This window comes from Giraffa tippelskirchi, chromosome 1 (assembly GCF_054371585.1).
Source record: "Giraffa tippelskirchi isolate mGirTip1 chromosome 1, T2T-mGirTip1v1.2.pri, whole genome shotgun sequence".
NCBI lineage: Eukaryota > Metazoa > Chordata > Mammalia > Artiodactyla > Giraffidae > Giraffa > Giraffa tippelskirchi.
The window spans coordinates 100,252,377-100,265,175 of NC_137275.1; the positions used below are offsets into that span (position 1 = coordinate 100,252,377).

General features: G+C 36.5%; 1 pseudogene; it reads left to right on the forward strand.

Moving 5' to 3' along the window:
* The first annotated feature begins 7,038 nt into the window (after positions 1-7,038).
* Positions 7,039-11,015, forward strand: LOC145515713 (peroxiredoxin-6 pseudogene; annotated as a pseudogene).
* The last annotated feature ends 1,784 nt before the right edge of the window (positions 11,016-12,799 follow it).

The window sequence follows — 12,799 nt, forward strand, 5'->3', positions numbered from 1 at the left end:
CTGTCCATCACCAACTCCCGGAGTCTACCCAAACCCATGTCCATCGAGTCGGTGATGCCATCCAACCATCTCATCCTCTGTCATCCTCTTCTCCTCCCGCCCCCAATCCTACCCAGCATTAGGGTCTTTTCCAATGAGTCAACCCTGCACATGAGGTGGCCAAAGTATTGGCGTTTCAGCTTCAACATCAGTCCTTCCAATGAACACCCAGGATTGATCTCTTTTAGGATGGATTGATTGGATCTCCTTGCAGTCCAAGGGACTCTCAAGAGTCTTCTCCAACACCACAGTTCAAAAGCATCAATTCTGCAGCTCTCAGCTTTCTTCACCGTCCAACTCTCACATCCATACATGACCACTGGAAAAACCATAGCCTTGACTAGACGGACTTTTGTTGGCAAAGTAATGTCTCTGCTTTTAAATATGCTTTCTAGGTTGGCCATAACCTTCCTTCCAAGGAGTAAGCGTCTTTTAATTTCATGGCTGCTATCACCATCAGCAGTGATTTTGCAGCCGAAAAAAATAAAGTCTGACACTGTCTCCACTGTTTCCCCATCTATTTCCCACGAAGTGATAGGACAAGATGCCATGATGTTAGTTTTCTAAACATTGAGCTTTAAGCCAACTTTTTCACTCTCCTCTTTCACTTTCATCAAGAGGCTCTTTAGTTCTTCTTCACTTTCTGCCATAAGGGTGGTGTCATCCTCATATCTGAGGTTATTGGTATTTCTCCCAGCAATCTTGATTTCAGCTTGTGTTTCTTCCAGCCCAGCGTTTCTCATGATGTACTCTGCATATAAGTTAAATAAGCAGGGTGACAATATACAGCCTTGACGTACTCCTTTTCCTATTTGGAACCAGTCTGTTGTTCCATGTCCAGTTCTAACTGTTGCTTCCTGACCTGCATACAGGTTTCTCAAGAGACAGGTCAGATGGTCTGGTATTCCCATCTCTCCCAGAATTTTCCACAGTTTATTGGGATCCACACAGTCAAAGGCTTTGGCATAGTCAATAACGCAGAAATAGATGTTTTTCTGGAACTCTCTTGCTTTTTCGATGATCCAGCGGATATTGGCAATTTGATCTCTGGTTCCTCTGCCTTTTCTAAAACCAGTTTGAACATCTGGAATTTCACGGTTCACGTATTGCTGAAGGCTGGCTTGGAGAATTTTGAGCGTTACTTTACTAGCATGTGAGATGAGTGCAATTGTGCGGTAGTTTGAGCATTCTTTGGCATCGCCTTTCTTTGGGATTGGAATGAAATCTGACCTTTTCCAGTCCTGTGGCCACTGCTGAGTTTTCCAAATTTGCTGGCATATTGAGTGCAGCACTTTCACAGCATCACCTTTGAGGATTTGAAATAGCTCAACTGGAATTCCATCACCTCCACTAGCTTTGTTCATAGTGATGCCTTCTAAGGCCCACTTGACTTCACATTCCAGGATGTCTGGCTCTAGGTGAGTGATCACACCATCATGATTATCTGGGTCGTGAAGATCTTTTTTGTACAGTTCTTCTGTGTATTCTTGCCACCTCTTCTTAATATCTTCTGCTTCTGTTAGGTCCATACCATTTCTGTCCTTTTTCGAGCCCATCTTTGCATGAAATGTTCCTTTGATATCTCTAATTTTCTTGAAGGGATCTCTAGTCTTTCCCAATCTGTTGTTTTCCTCTATTTCTTTGCACTGATCGCTGAGGAAGGCTTTCTTACCTCTCCTTGTTATTCTTTGTAACTCTGCATTCAGATGAGAATATCTTTCCTTTTCTCCTTTGCTTTTCACTTCGCTTCTCTTCCCAGCTATCTGTAAGGCCTCCTCAGACAGCCATTTTGCTTTTTTGCATTTCTTTTCCGTGGGGATGGTCTTGATCCCTGTTTCCTGTACAATGTCATGAACCTCTGTCCATAGTTCATCAGGCACTCTGTCTTTCAGATCTAGTCTCTTAAATCTATTTGTCACTTCTACTGTATACTCACAAGAGATTTGATCTCAGTCATACCTGAATGGACTAGTGGTTTTCCCTACTTTCTTCAATTTAAGTCTGAATTTGGCAATAAGCAGTTCATGATCTGAGCCACAGTCTCCTCCCAGTCTTGTTTTTGCTGACTGTATAGAGCTTCTCCATCTTTGGCAGCAAAGAATATAACCAATCTGTTTTTGGTGTTGACCATCTGGTGATGTCCACGTGTAGAGTCTTCTCTTGGATGTTGAATTTTGTCAAATGATTTTTCTGCATCTATTGAGATGACCATGTGGCTCTTTTCTGACCTTTTGTTAGTGTGTTGTATTACACTGATTGATTTGTGGATATCAAGTCATCTTTGAATCCCTGAAATAAAGCTGATTTGATCATGATGTATGAGATTGGATATATATCAGATTTTGGATATAACATCCTATGAAAGTGTTTGTTGCTCAGTCGTGTATGACTTTTCAGGTCCCTAGGTACGGTAACCTGCCAGGTTCCTCTATATCCATGGGATTCTCCAGGCAAAAAACTGTAGTGGGTAGCCATTTCCTTCTCCAGGGGATCATCCTGACCCAGGGATAGAACCCACATCTTCTGCATTTCAGGTAGGTTCTTTACCATCTGAATCATCAGGGAAGCCCCTAATACTGGAGAGGGTTGCCATGCCCTCCTCCAGGAGATCTTCCCAATCCAGGGATAGGACCCAGGTCTCCTGCATTGCAGGGGGATTCTTTACCAGCTGAGCTACCTAGGTACCTATTGAGTTCAACTGGCCCTTTTAATCTCTCATTGGATTCTGTTTTCTAATATTTTTCAGGATTTTTTATCTATACTTATCAAAGATATTGGCCTGTGATTTTCTCTTTTTGTACTGTTTGTTTGGTTTTGGTATCAGGGTAATTGTGGCCTCATGGAATGCATTTGGGAGTGTTATGAACTCTTTGGTTTTTTGACATAGCTTGATAAGGTTAGATATTAATTCTTCTTTATATATTTGGTAGAATTTCCCTGTGAAGCCATGTAGTCCAAGACTTTTGTTGGCTGGAAGTTTTATAATTACAAATTCAATTTCACTACTAGTGTTCAGTTTGTTCAAATTGTCTTTCTTCTTGCTTCATTTCTTGGCAGGTTGTATGTTTCTAGAAATCTGTCCATTTCTTTTGAGCGTCCACTAGGTTGATGTATAACTCCTCATAGTATTCTTTTTTGATTTTTTCTATCTCTGTGGTAATGGTCATTATTTCTCCACTTTCATTTCTTATAATTTTTATTTGGGTGCTTTGTTTCCTTCTTAATGAACCTGGCTAATGATTTATCAATTTTATTTTTATTCATTTATCTTTCATATTATTTTTTATTTTCTATTTATTTTCTGTCCCTTTATTAATTCTTTAATTCTGCTTATTTTGGACTTTGTTCTTCTTTTCCTGATCTTTTAGGTGGTAGGCTAGGTTGTTAACTGGAAATTTTACTTGTTCTTGAGGGATGCCTGTATTACTATGAACTTCTCTCTTAAAATTGCTTTTGCTACATCCCATAGATTTTGGAAAGCTGTATTTCTATTTTCTTTTGTCTTGAGGTATTTTATGAATGATTCTTTGATATCATCATTGACCCATCATTTTTGTAGTAGCTTGTTGTTTGGTATTGAGAGTGTAACAGGCAGGAAGGCTAAGGGCCACCAAACGGAGGAAATAGGCTGCAAGTGTCAGATGGTTTTTATCTCTCTCTTCAGCAGCAGGAGGAAACACACTATAGGTGTCATATTTTTTCCCTTCTCTATACAAAATTAAAAGGAGATTTCTTTTAAAATTCTATGTTCCATGAGAACATCTGGTTCCACCTGAACTTAACTTTTCTCAACCCTTGAGCTTTACTTATGGAAATGTTTTTCTTAAGCTACGTTAATGAATTTGTATTTACCTTAGACTCTGTCTTTCTTCAAGTCTGTTCCACTTGAGACTCAGAGTGAACCTAAGACTCAGAACCAACTGGACAAACCAGTGTATTTTACTCAACAAACCAGTATGTTTTACTTAGGCAAATATTCTCTTAAGCTATGTTAATAAGACTATGTTTTTGCTTGGAAACCTGCCTTTCTTCAAGATTCGTATCAATTATTTTATGGCCCAGGATGGCTCACTTTGTGCCAATGTTATCTCAGAATGCATGTTGTGGGTGAGGGGCCTGGTGCCACTTTCTGAGTTTTGGGACATTTCCTTTTTCTAATTAGTAGTCTGCTGGTAGGTATATAACTTCCTGCTAAAGACTAGCAGGGGAGCACTCTTTCTGCCCCCTTCTGATGTCTATGTCAGAAGTGCTCTCTATCTCTTTTATACTTTAATAAAACTTTATTACACAAAAGCTCTGAGTGATCAAGCCTCATCACTGGCCCCAAATGGAATTCCTCTCCTCCAGAGGCCAAGAATCCCGGCATCTTTCATGGCTCAGCAACAACCTTTCAGTATTCACATATCTGTTCTTTTCCCATTTTTATTTATGTCATTTGATTTCTAGTTTCATACCATTTTGGTCAGTAAAAGTCCTTGATATAGTTGCTATCCTCTTAAATTTATTGAGACTTGTTCTGTGGCCTAGCATGTAATCTATCTTGAAGAGCATTTTATGGGCACTTGAAAAGAATATGTGTTCTTCTGGTTTTGGATGTAATGTCCTATAGGTACCTATTGAGTTCAACTGGCCTATTGTTTCATTTAATACCATTGTTTAAGAAAATTTAAAAGAAAACCTTTTAAATTTCTTTCTAGATGATCTGTCCATTAATATAATTTTTTTTTTTGTCCACACACACAAAAATAAACCTAAAGGAACACAAGCATACTGCTAAGGAAAATCAAACCACAAGGGAAGAAGCAAAAAGAAGGAGAAATAAGCAGAGAAAAACTCAAAAAATAATTAGAAAACAAGTAATAAAATGTCAATAAGAACATGTCTATCAATAATTACTTTAAATGTCAATGAATGATCCAATCAAAAGACACAGAGTGGGTGATTGGATTTAAAAAAATCCAATTCTTTCTACTTACCTACTTCAAAGTGATCACTTCAGATCCAAAGACATTACACTGACTAAAAGTGAGGGAATGGAAAAAGATATTTCATGCAAATATAAATGATAAAGAAAGAGGGGATAACAACATATTTCTTTTAAACAAATTCTATAACAAAAGACAATGCAAGTCATTATATAATGATAATGGATACAAGAGACAATCAATACAAGGGAAGGAGATAAAATCTGTTCAGATATATGCACCAAATATTAGGCACACCAAAACATAAAAAACTAATACTAACAAAAATAAAGGGAGAAATGGCAATAATACAATAATAGTAGGAGACTTTAAAACCACAGTTATATTAAAGAACAGATCATCTGTCCATTATTTAGTATAGGGTTTTGATTTTTTATTACCAAGGGGCTCATATATGGTAAAGTTATTTGTTTCTCCTTTATTTTTAAATAATAATTTTGTTAGGCAGAGTACCCTAGATTATAGATTTACCCTTCAGCACTTTGAGTATATCATGATATCTCTCTTCTGGTCTGTAAAACTTTCTTAAATCAGCTAATAGTGGAACAGAAATTCCCCTTGTATATGACTTTTTTTTTCTCTCTCTCTCTTGTTCTGTTTAGAAATCTCTTTTTATCTTTAACTTTTGCAGTTTTACTTATATTTCTTGATGTGGTTTTTAAGGGTTGATCTTGTTTGGAACCCTCTATGTTTTCTGAAACTTGATATCTGTCTTTCTTCAGGTTCATGTAGTTTTTAGCCGTAATTCTCTCAAACACATTTTTGATTCCTTCTATCTCTCTTCTCTGGGACCCCATTTTATGTTTAATGTTATCACAGAGATCTCTTAAACTGTTTCCATTTTTAATTTGTTTTTCTTTTTGCTATTATTATTGGGTGATTTAAACGTATATTTTTGATAAGAAAAACACATTTTATGCAACGAAGTAGCTATATTTGAAAGATATTCAACATAAGTATAAAATTAATTATTCAAAAAATGAAAAAGTAATGTATTTTGTATTTATTTAAGCAATCAAGTTTAATGAGCCATCACAATTAATTGACATATCTAAAATATTCTTCATGCTTCATAATAAACATAAATAATAGCATTAAGGAACTTGTGTCTTAAATACACTTTTATTTTAAAAAGTGAAGATGCTCCTTATTTTTAACTCCATGAAATCTACAATTCACTATTCTTGGAAAGAAAGAAAAGATGCACATAATTCCTCTGCATATGCTTGATCAATTTTCCTAACACATGGGAAAACACCAGGCACCTCCCCACATCAGGAATAGTGGCTGTATGCTGTATGCTGTCTAGGTTGGTCATAACTTTTCTTCCAAGGAGTAAGCATCTTTTAATTTCATGGCTGCAGTCTCCATCTGCAGTGATTTTGGAGCCCCCCAAAAATAAAGTCTGCCACTGTTTCCCCTGTTGGAACATACATAATTAACTGACAATTCTATGTGGTTTACAAGAGACATATCTAAAATGGAAGGACACAGGCAAGAAGAAGGTTAAGAATCAAGAAAGGTATAGCATGTAAATTCTAAATTAAACAAAAATCAAAAGTGCATGTAGCTATATTACTATCTAACAAAATAGACTTTAGGGTAAAACAAAGTGAAGCTGACTAAAATTATGGTCATTTTATAATGACCATAATTATTTCAGAAGGAAAATATAGCAATTTTAATTTAGCTTACACTTGAGAATTTAGCTGCAAATTTTCTGTTTAAGTGCAGGTTCTGTCATTTTGAGCTTGAGAAATAAACTCTATCTCAAATAAGAAGAAAATGTAGGAAAGCTACTGAGTAGCTCATAAGGCTGGTAGGAAGTTTAAAAAATTAGATACACAGAAAGAAAGACAGCAATGCTGTTTCAACTACTGCATCATGATTATAACGCAAGGGACAGTCAGGTTACAATGTCACGTGGACACAGCTGGAGCAGCTGACACCAACACCACGGCTGGATATAGCTGCTGACACCACTGGATTTCCTGGGAAATTCTGGAGGATCTACATGGGTGAGTGAATCCTAGACTTTTCTCATCACTTGAAAAATGAGCCCAAGAATCCTAATCATCAAATCCTTTCTGGCTAGAAATTGATATATACATACAAATATATATAAAATTTTTATATATGAATAGTCATTGAGAAAATTCCAAAAAAATACATACAAGTAAAAATTTGCTTTTGCAAATAACAGAACAAGCATTGTTCTGTTGTATAGCCTCTACAACTATAGCACAAGGCTAAAATATTCGACTTTTCATGGAAATTACTACCCTGATGGATTTCAACTTCTCTTTTCATGCCTAACCTGAATAAATTCCAGATTTACTCATTCATCAGTAGGGAACATAGCAAAAATATCCTTAAATAATCCAAAGTGCAAAATCCAGTCTCAAAAAAATTAATAGATTGTCTCAATTTTCTTCCACTTTTATCGAACCACTATTGATATAGAGTTCTGTGATCCTTTGGCCTAAAATAGTCATGATAGCAGAGCTTGCAATTTGACAGGACAAAATACAAGCTGACAGCCATTCCTCAAACAAGCATAGACTGCCCTTCCAGTGCTAAGCTGAATTTGACATTTAATTTAAAAGATATTTTAACATAGATTCACACACACACACACACACACACACACACAACACACACACTCTACTACAAAATCAATGTTATCTTAACTGAACCAAAAAAAACAAACTCCTGGGATATCTAAGAGGCAGATTTTTTTGTAAGAAATATATTATGGCTCTATATCCATGAATCCTGATAGATTTAAAAATAATATATTATAACTAGTTTACTATTGCTATGTATTTCATACTACAGAAAAGAATAATAACTAGTAAGAATCAAGAAGGAATCACTATAAGTACAGAATTCAAATTCCTGTTGCTATAATTATTTACCAACTTAAGTGAAAGGATGTTTAAGAGTGCATGTGCATGACTGTTATAACACATTAATGAACAGGAATCATAAATATATCAAAAAGCAGTGCATTAGTTTTATTTTTAAGAAGGAAAACCTTAATTTGCTAATGAGGATTATTTAGAGAAATAGAAATAGCATTATATTTGGTTTTACAGAACAACTAGCACAGAAATTCTCAACAAAACATATTTAATAAGTAAAAGAAAATATAGTGTCACTATATGACCTATTCAATCAAATAAAGCAGTGGCATAATCTGAAAGTGTCAAATTGACTAAAATAGCAATTTTCAGTATACCCTGCACCATCTTCCCCATGAAATCAGCCATTTGACATCCATAGTCAGCCAGCAGCTGGTCTTGTCCCAGTTGGTTGAATCATGAATGTGGAACTAACTGAGGAATCCAAGCATCTCAGGTTTGGTATGGGGGCCTTGTGGGGAGATTTGAGGGAGGAGTATAACCAATCCCTCATGGATGCCAAGGAGTTATTGTACTTCTTTTCAGTATACTGTCTTACCATATTACATTTTGTTAGGAAAATAAAAAGAAAAATTTCATTAATTCCAAATAAGCTAAATTTTTAGAAACTACACTAAAATTGGAGTCATTGAAGTAGAAAAACAATCAAAGCCATTAACTGTAACTATTGTTACATCTTTGCTATATGAGAACAGTTTAAAACATTAAAAGGTGCTTCTGTGGAAACAGGAAACAAAAATATACAAGATAGATTGGGGAAGGTCACTAGAGTTTGGTATGACTTGGTTCTAAACATTGTTGAAAAAAACTGTTGAAATTTTTGGCCAGCATGGAGAAACCGAGGTTGCCTTAATAATAGGACTGGATCCAGCATAATTAAGACTGGGGCTGTAATTAAGCCCATGATGAATAATTGAAGGTTTGTTGAATGAGTGAATAGCCACTGGTTGACCAATTTGGATTTAGCAAGAGTTCAGGGAAGAAAAGTTGAGAGCTAAGACATTGGTAGTGTCACTGGAAATTTTTCAGTCTATCAGCATCTTTTACCAAATACAATTCTATTATTTTCTTTCCTTCCATGTTATTAATTTCAGTAAAGTTTCAGGAATACAAAAGCAACATTGAAGTATCAGTTGCATTTCTATACATTAAGCATAAACTGTCAGGGAAAAAAAAGAAATTAAGAAAACAATCATTTTTATAATAACATCAAAAAGAATAAAATACTTGAGGATGAATTTAACCAAGGAAGTGAAAGATTTGTACATTGAAAACTACAAGACATTAAGGAAAGAAATTGAAGAAGACACATGTGAATGGAAAAATAGTGTGTGTTCATAGATTGCTATTGTTGTTGTTTAGCCTCTAAGTCCTGTCTGACTCTTTTTGACTCTGTAGCCTGCTAGACTCCTCTGTCCATGGGATTTCACAGGCAAGAATACTGGAGTGGGTTGCCATTTCCTTCTCCAGATGTTCTTCCAGACTCAGGGATCTATTTTGCATCTCCTGCATTGGCAGACAATTTATTTACTGCTGAGCCAACAGGAAAGGTCTGTCGGAGGAATCAGTATTGTTAAAACATCTGTACTAGAAAAAGTGATTTACAGATTCAATAAAATCCATGGCAAAATTTCAATGGCATTTTTCACAAATGTTGGAAAAATAATCCTAAGAATCAAATGGAACTACAAAGATTCAAAATAGCTAAAGCAATCTTGTGAAAGAAGAAAAATGTTAGAGGCATCATACTTTTAATTTTCTGTTTGTATTACAAACCTATAATAATCTAAACAGTATGATACTGGCATATAAAAAACACAAAGACCAATAGCACAGAATGAAGAACCCTCAAATAAACCCACACATGTATAATCAAATGATCTTTAACAAAGGTGCCAAGAACATAAAGTGGGGAAAAGATAGCTTCTTCAATGAATACTGTTGAGAACTGGATATTCATATACAAAAGAATGAAATTGGACCCTTATCTTACACCATATACAGAAATCAACTTAAAATGAATTAAAAACTTAAACATAAGACTTTAAATTGTAAAACTCTTAGAATAAAAAAATAAAAATAATTTCTCCTTTGGTCTTTACAATAAATTTTTTATATGACACAAAAGCACAGGCAACTAAGAAAAATGAACAAAGGAAGCAATCAATAAAATTTCCTATGGAATGGGAGAAAATATTTGCAAACCATATGTCTGATAAAGGATTAATATCTAAGATATATAAGAGAATTCTATCACTCAATAACAAAAAATAAGCACATTAACAATGAGCAACTAAAGAAACTAGAACCAGCAGGCTAGTGGCTGTCGGTGCTGCACCTCCTCCTACACCGCATCACCGCTGCAGCCACGCCTGGAGGTCTCCTCCTCTGGGACAACTTCAAGGCAAGTACTACTATCAGCTGCATCCGTTTCCATGACTATCTGGGAGACTCATAGAGGATTCTCTTCTCCCACCCTCGGGACTTTACCCCAGTGTGTACCATGGAACTCAGCAGAGCAGCAAAGCTGGCACCAGAATTTGCCAAGAGAAACATTAAGATGATTGCTCTTTCCATAGACAGTGTGGAAGACTATCTCGCATGGAGCAAGGATATCAACGCTTACAATGGTGCAGAGCCACAGAAAAGTTACATTTTCCCATCACTGATGATAAGAATGGGGACCTTGACATCCAGCTGGGCATGCTGGACCCAGCAGAGAATGACGAAAAGGGCATGCTTGTGACCGCTCATGTGGTGTTTATTTTTGGTCCTGATAATAAACGGAAACTGTCCATCCTCTACCCAGCTACCACTGGCAGGAACTTTGATGAGATTCTCAGGGTAATTCTCTCTTTCCAGCTGACAGCAGAAAAGAAGGTCACCCTGGTTGAATGCTGAACAGGGACAGCATGATGGTCCTTCCAACCATCCCTGAAGAGGAAGCCAAAAAGCTTTTCCCTAAAGGAGTCTTCTCACCAAAGCATTCCCATCTGGCAAGAAATACCTCTACTACACTCCTAGCCATAGGCTCGCCATGGAATTAGTGCTGGAGCTGCCCACTTAGCACCGTGAGCCAGAAGACTGCAGCTGTCCATCATGTTTCCCCGCAGCAATCCATTAAAAACATCCTGGTGTGATCACAGCCAAGGTCTTTAGGTTACTATACTACTGGCTTATTAAATGAAAACGGTTCTAAAAATTCCTTGGGATCCTTTGTGCCTTCGGCAGCTTTCTCCTCTGTTCATGTATCTTTGCACTCTCTGCTGACTCTCTTCGAAATTTGAGATTCATTTTGGATCTCTGCAGGGTTTATAACCAAGAGGTAGTATCAGTTTATGGTCGAAAAAGCCTGCTTTGCTCCATCATAGTGTCGGCCAAAACGCTCATTTCACTTTTTAAAACCTAAATGAACGTTTTGGCCAACCCTATAGAATGACTATCAGGGGGCTGTTTTTTTGGTTTGTTGTTGTTGTTGTTTTTTAGCTATTCGAATCAAATCCTCTGTTACCCATTTTGGGAAGGAATACAACTTGCTGTTCAACTTCCTCTGTGCATATCTACATGTGTAACCTAAGAATTTAAGAGTAATCTGGAAGTTCTTCAGTATTCCATGTTTTGATCACAACTGGGGGAAAAAGAACCTTTTCAATTCAGTACTTTTCTAGTAGATAAAAGAAAGATGAGCCTGGGGAGAGTATCTTTAAATGTTTTGCTATCAAGAAAATTTTTCAGTAAATTTCTACTGAAAGCAAGAAGCTACAGAAAAGGTTCCACTTGCCTGCCAGGTAGGTGTAGCAGAAGGCATGAGCAACATGACAGTAGGTGCCTTTCCCACAGTTTCTGGATGTCAGTCTGTTCTATGATAATGTGCACATGAAAGGGCCCACCGTGGGAAGAGGGGAGAGGAGGACTGAAAATGTTTTATTATAAATCTACTCTTGCAGTGGGGGAGGGAGATGTTTTTCTGAATTTTGCTTCTTGGGGATCAGCAAATAAATCCTTTTTCAAAAACATGGGGGAAAAAATGAGCAACTGAATAGACATTTCTTCAAAGAAGACATGTGCTCTTTGGTGAACGTGTGCTCACCATTACTAATCACCAGACAAATACAAACCAAAACAACTGAGGCATCACCTCAGGCATCTTAGAATGGCTATTATTAAAAAGTCAAAAAGATAAAAATTGTTGGTGAGAAAGTGGAGCATAGGAAACTCTGGTATACAGTTGGCAAGATTACAAATTGGCACAGCCATTCTGGAACACAGTATGGAAAGTTCTCAAAAAAATAAAAATAGCAGTACTATGCGATCCAGCAATCTCCCTTCTGGGAATACAACCAAAGGAATTGTCATCAGGATCTCAAAAGATACCTGCACCTTTATTCATTGCACCATTAGTTATCACAATAGTCAAGATACGGAAATAAGCTAAATGTCTATCAATGGATGAATGAGTAAAGAAAATTTAGTGTACGTGTACAAGGGAGTATCACTCAAACTTTACAAAGAGAAGGGAATCATGCAATTTACAACAACAGTATACTGGGTAAAAAATAAACCAGACACAAAGACAAATATTGCAACATCTCATTTCTGTGTAGAATTAAAGGTAGTAATATGCAGAAGCAGAGAGTAGAATATTGGTTGCCAGGGGACTCACAAAGAGAGAAATGAGGTGATGGTCAGAGGATACAAAGTTTCAGTTATTCAGGATAAATAAATGCTCAAGATCTGCTATACAGCATAGTGCTTATAACTAACAGTGCTGTATTGTATACTTAAAATTTGTTGAGGCAATCATGTCTTGCCACACATAAAAAATATTAATAAAAGAAACTTTGTGAGGTT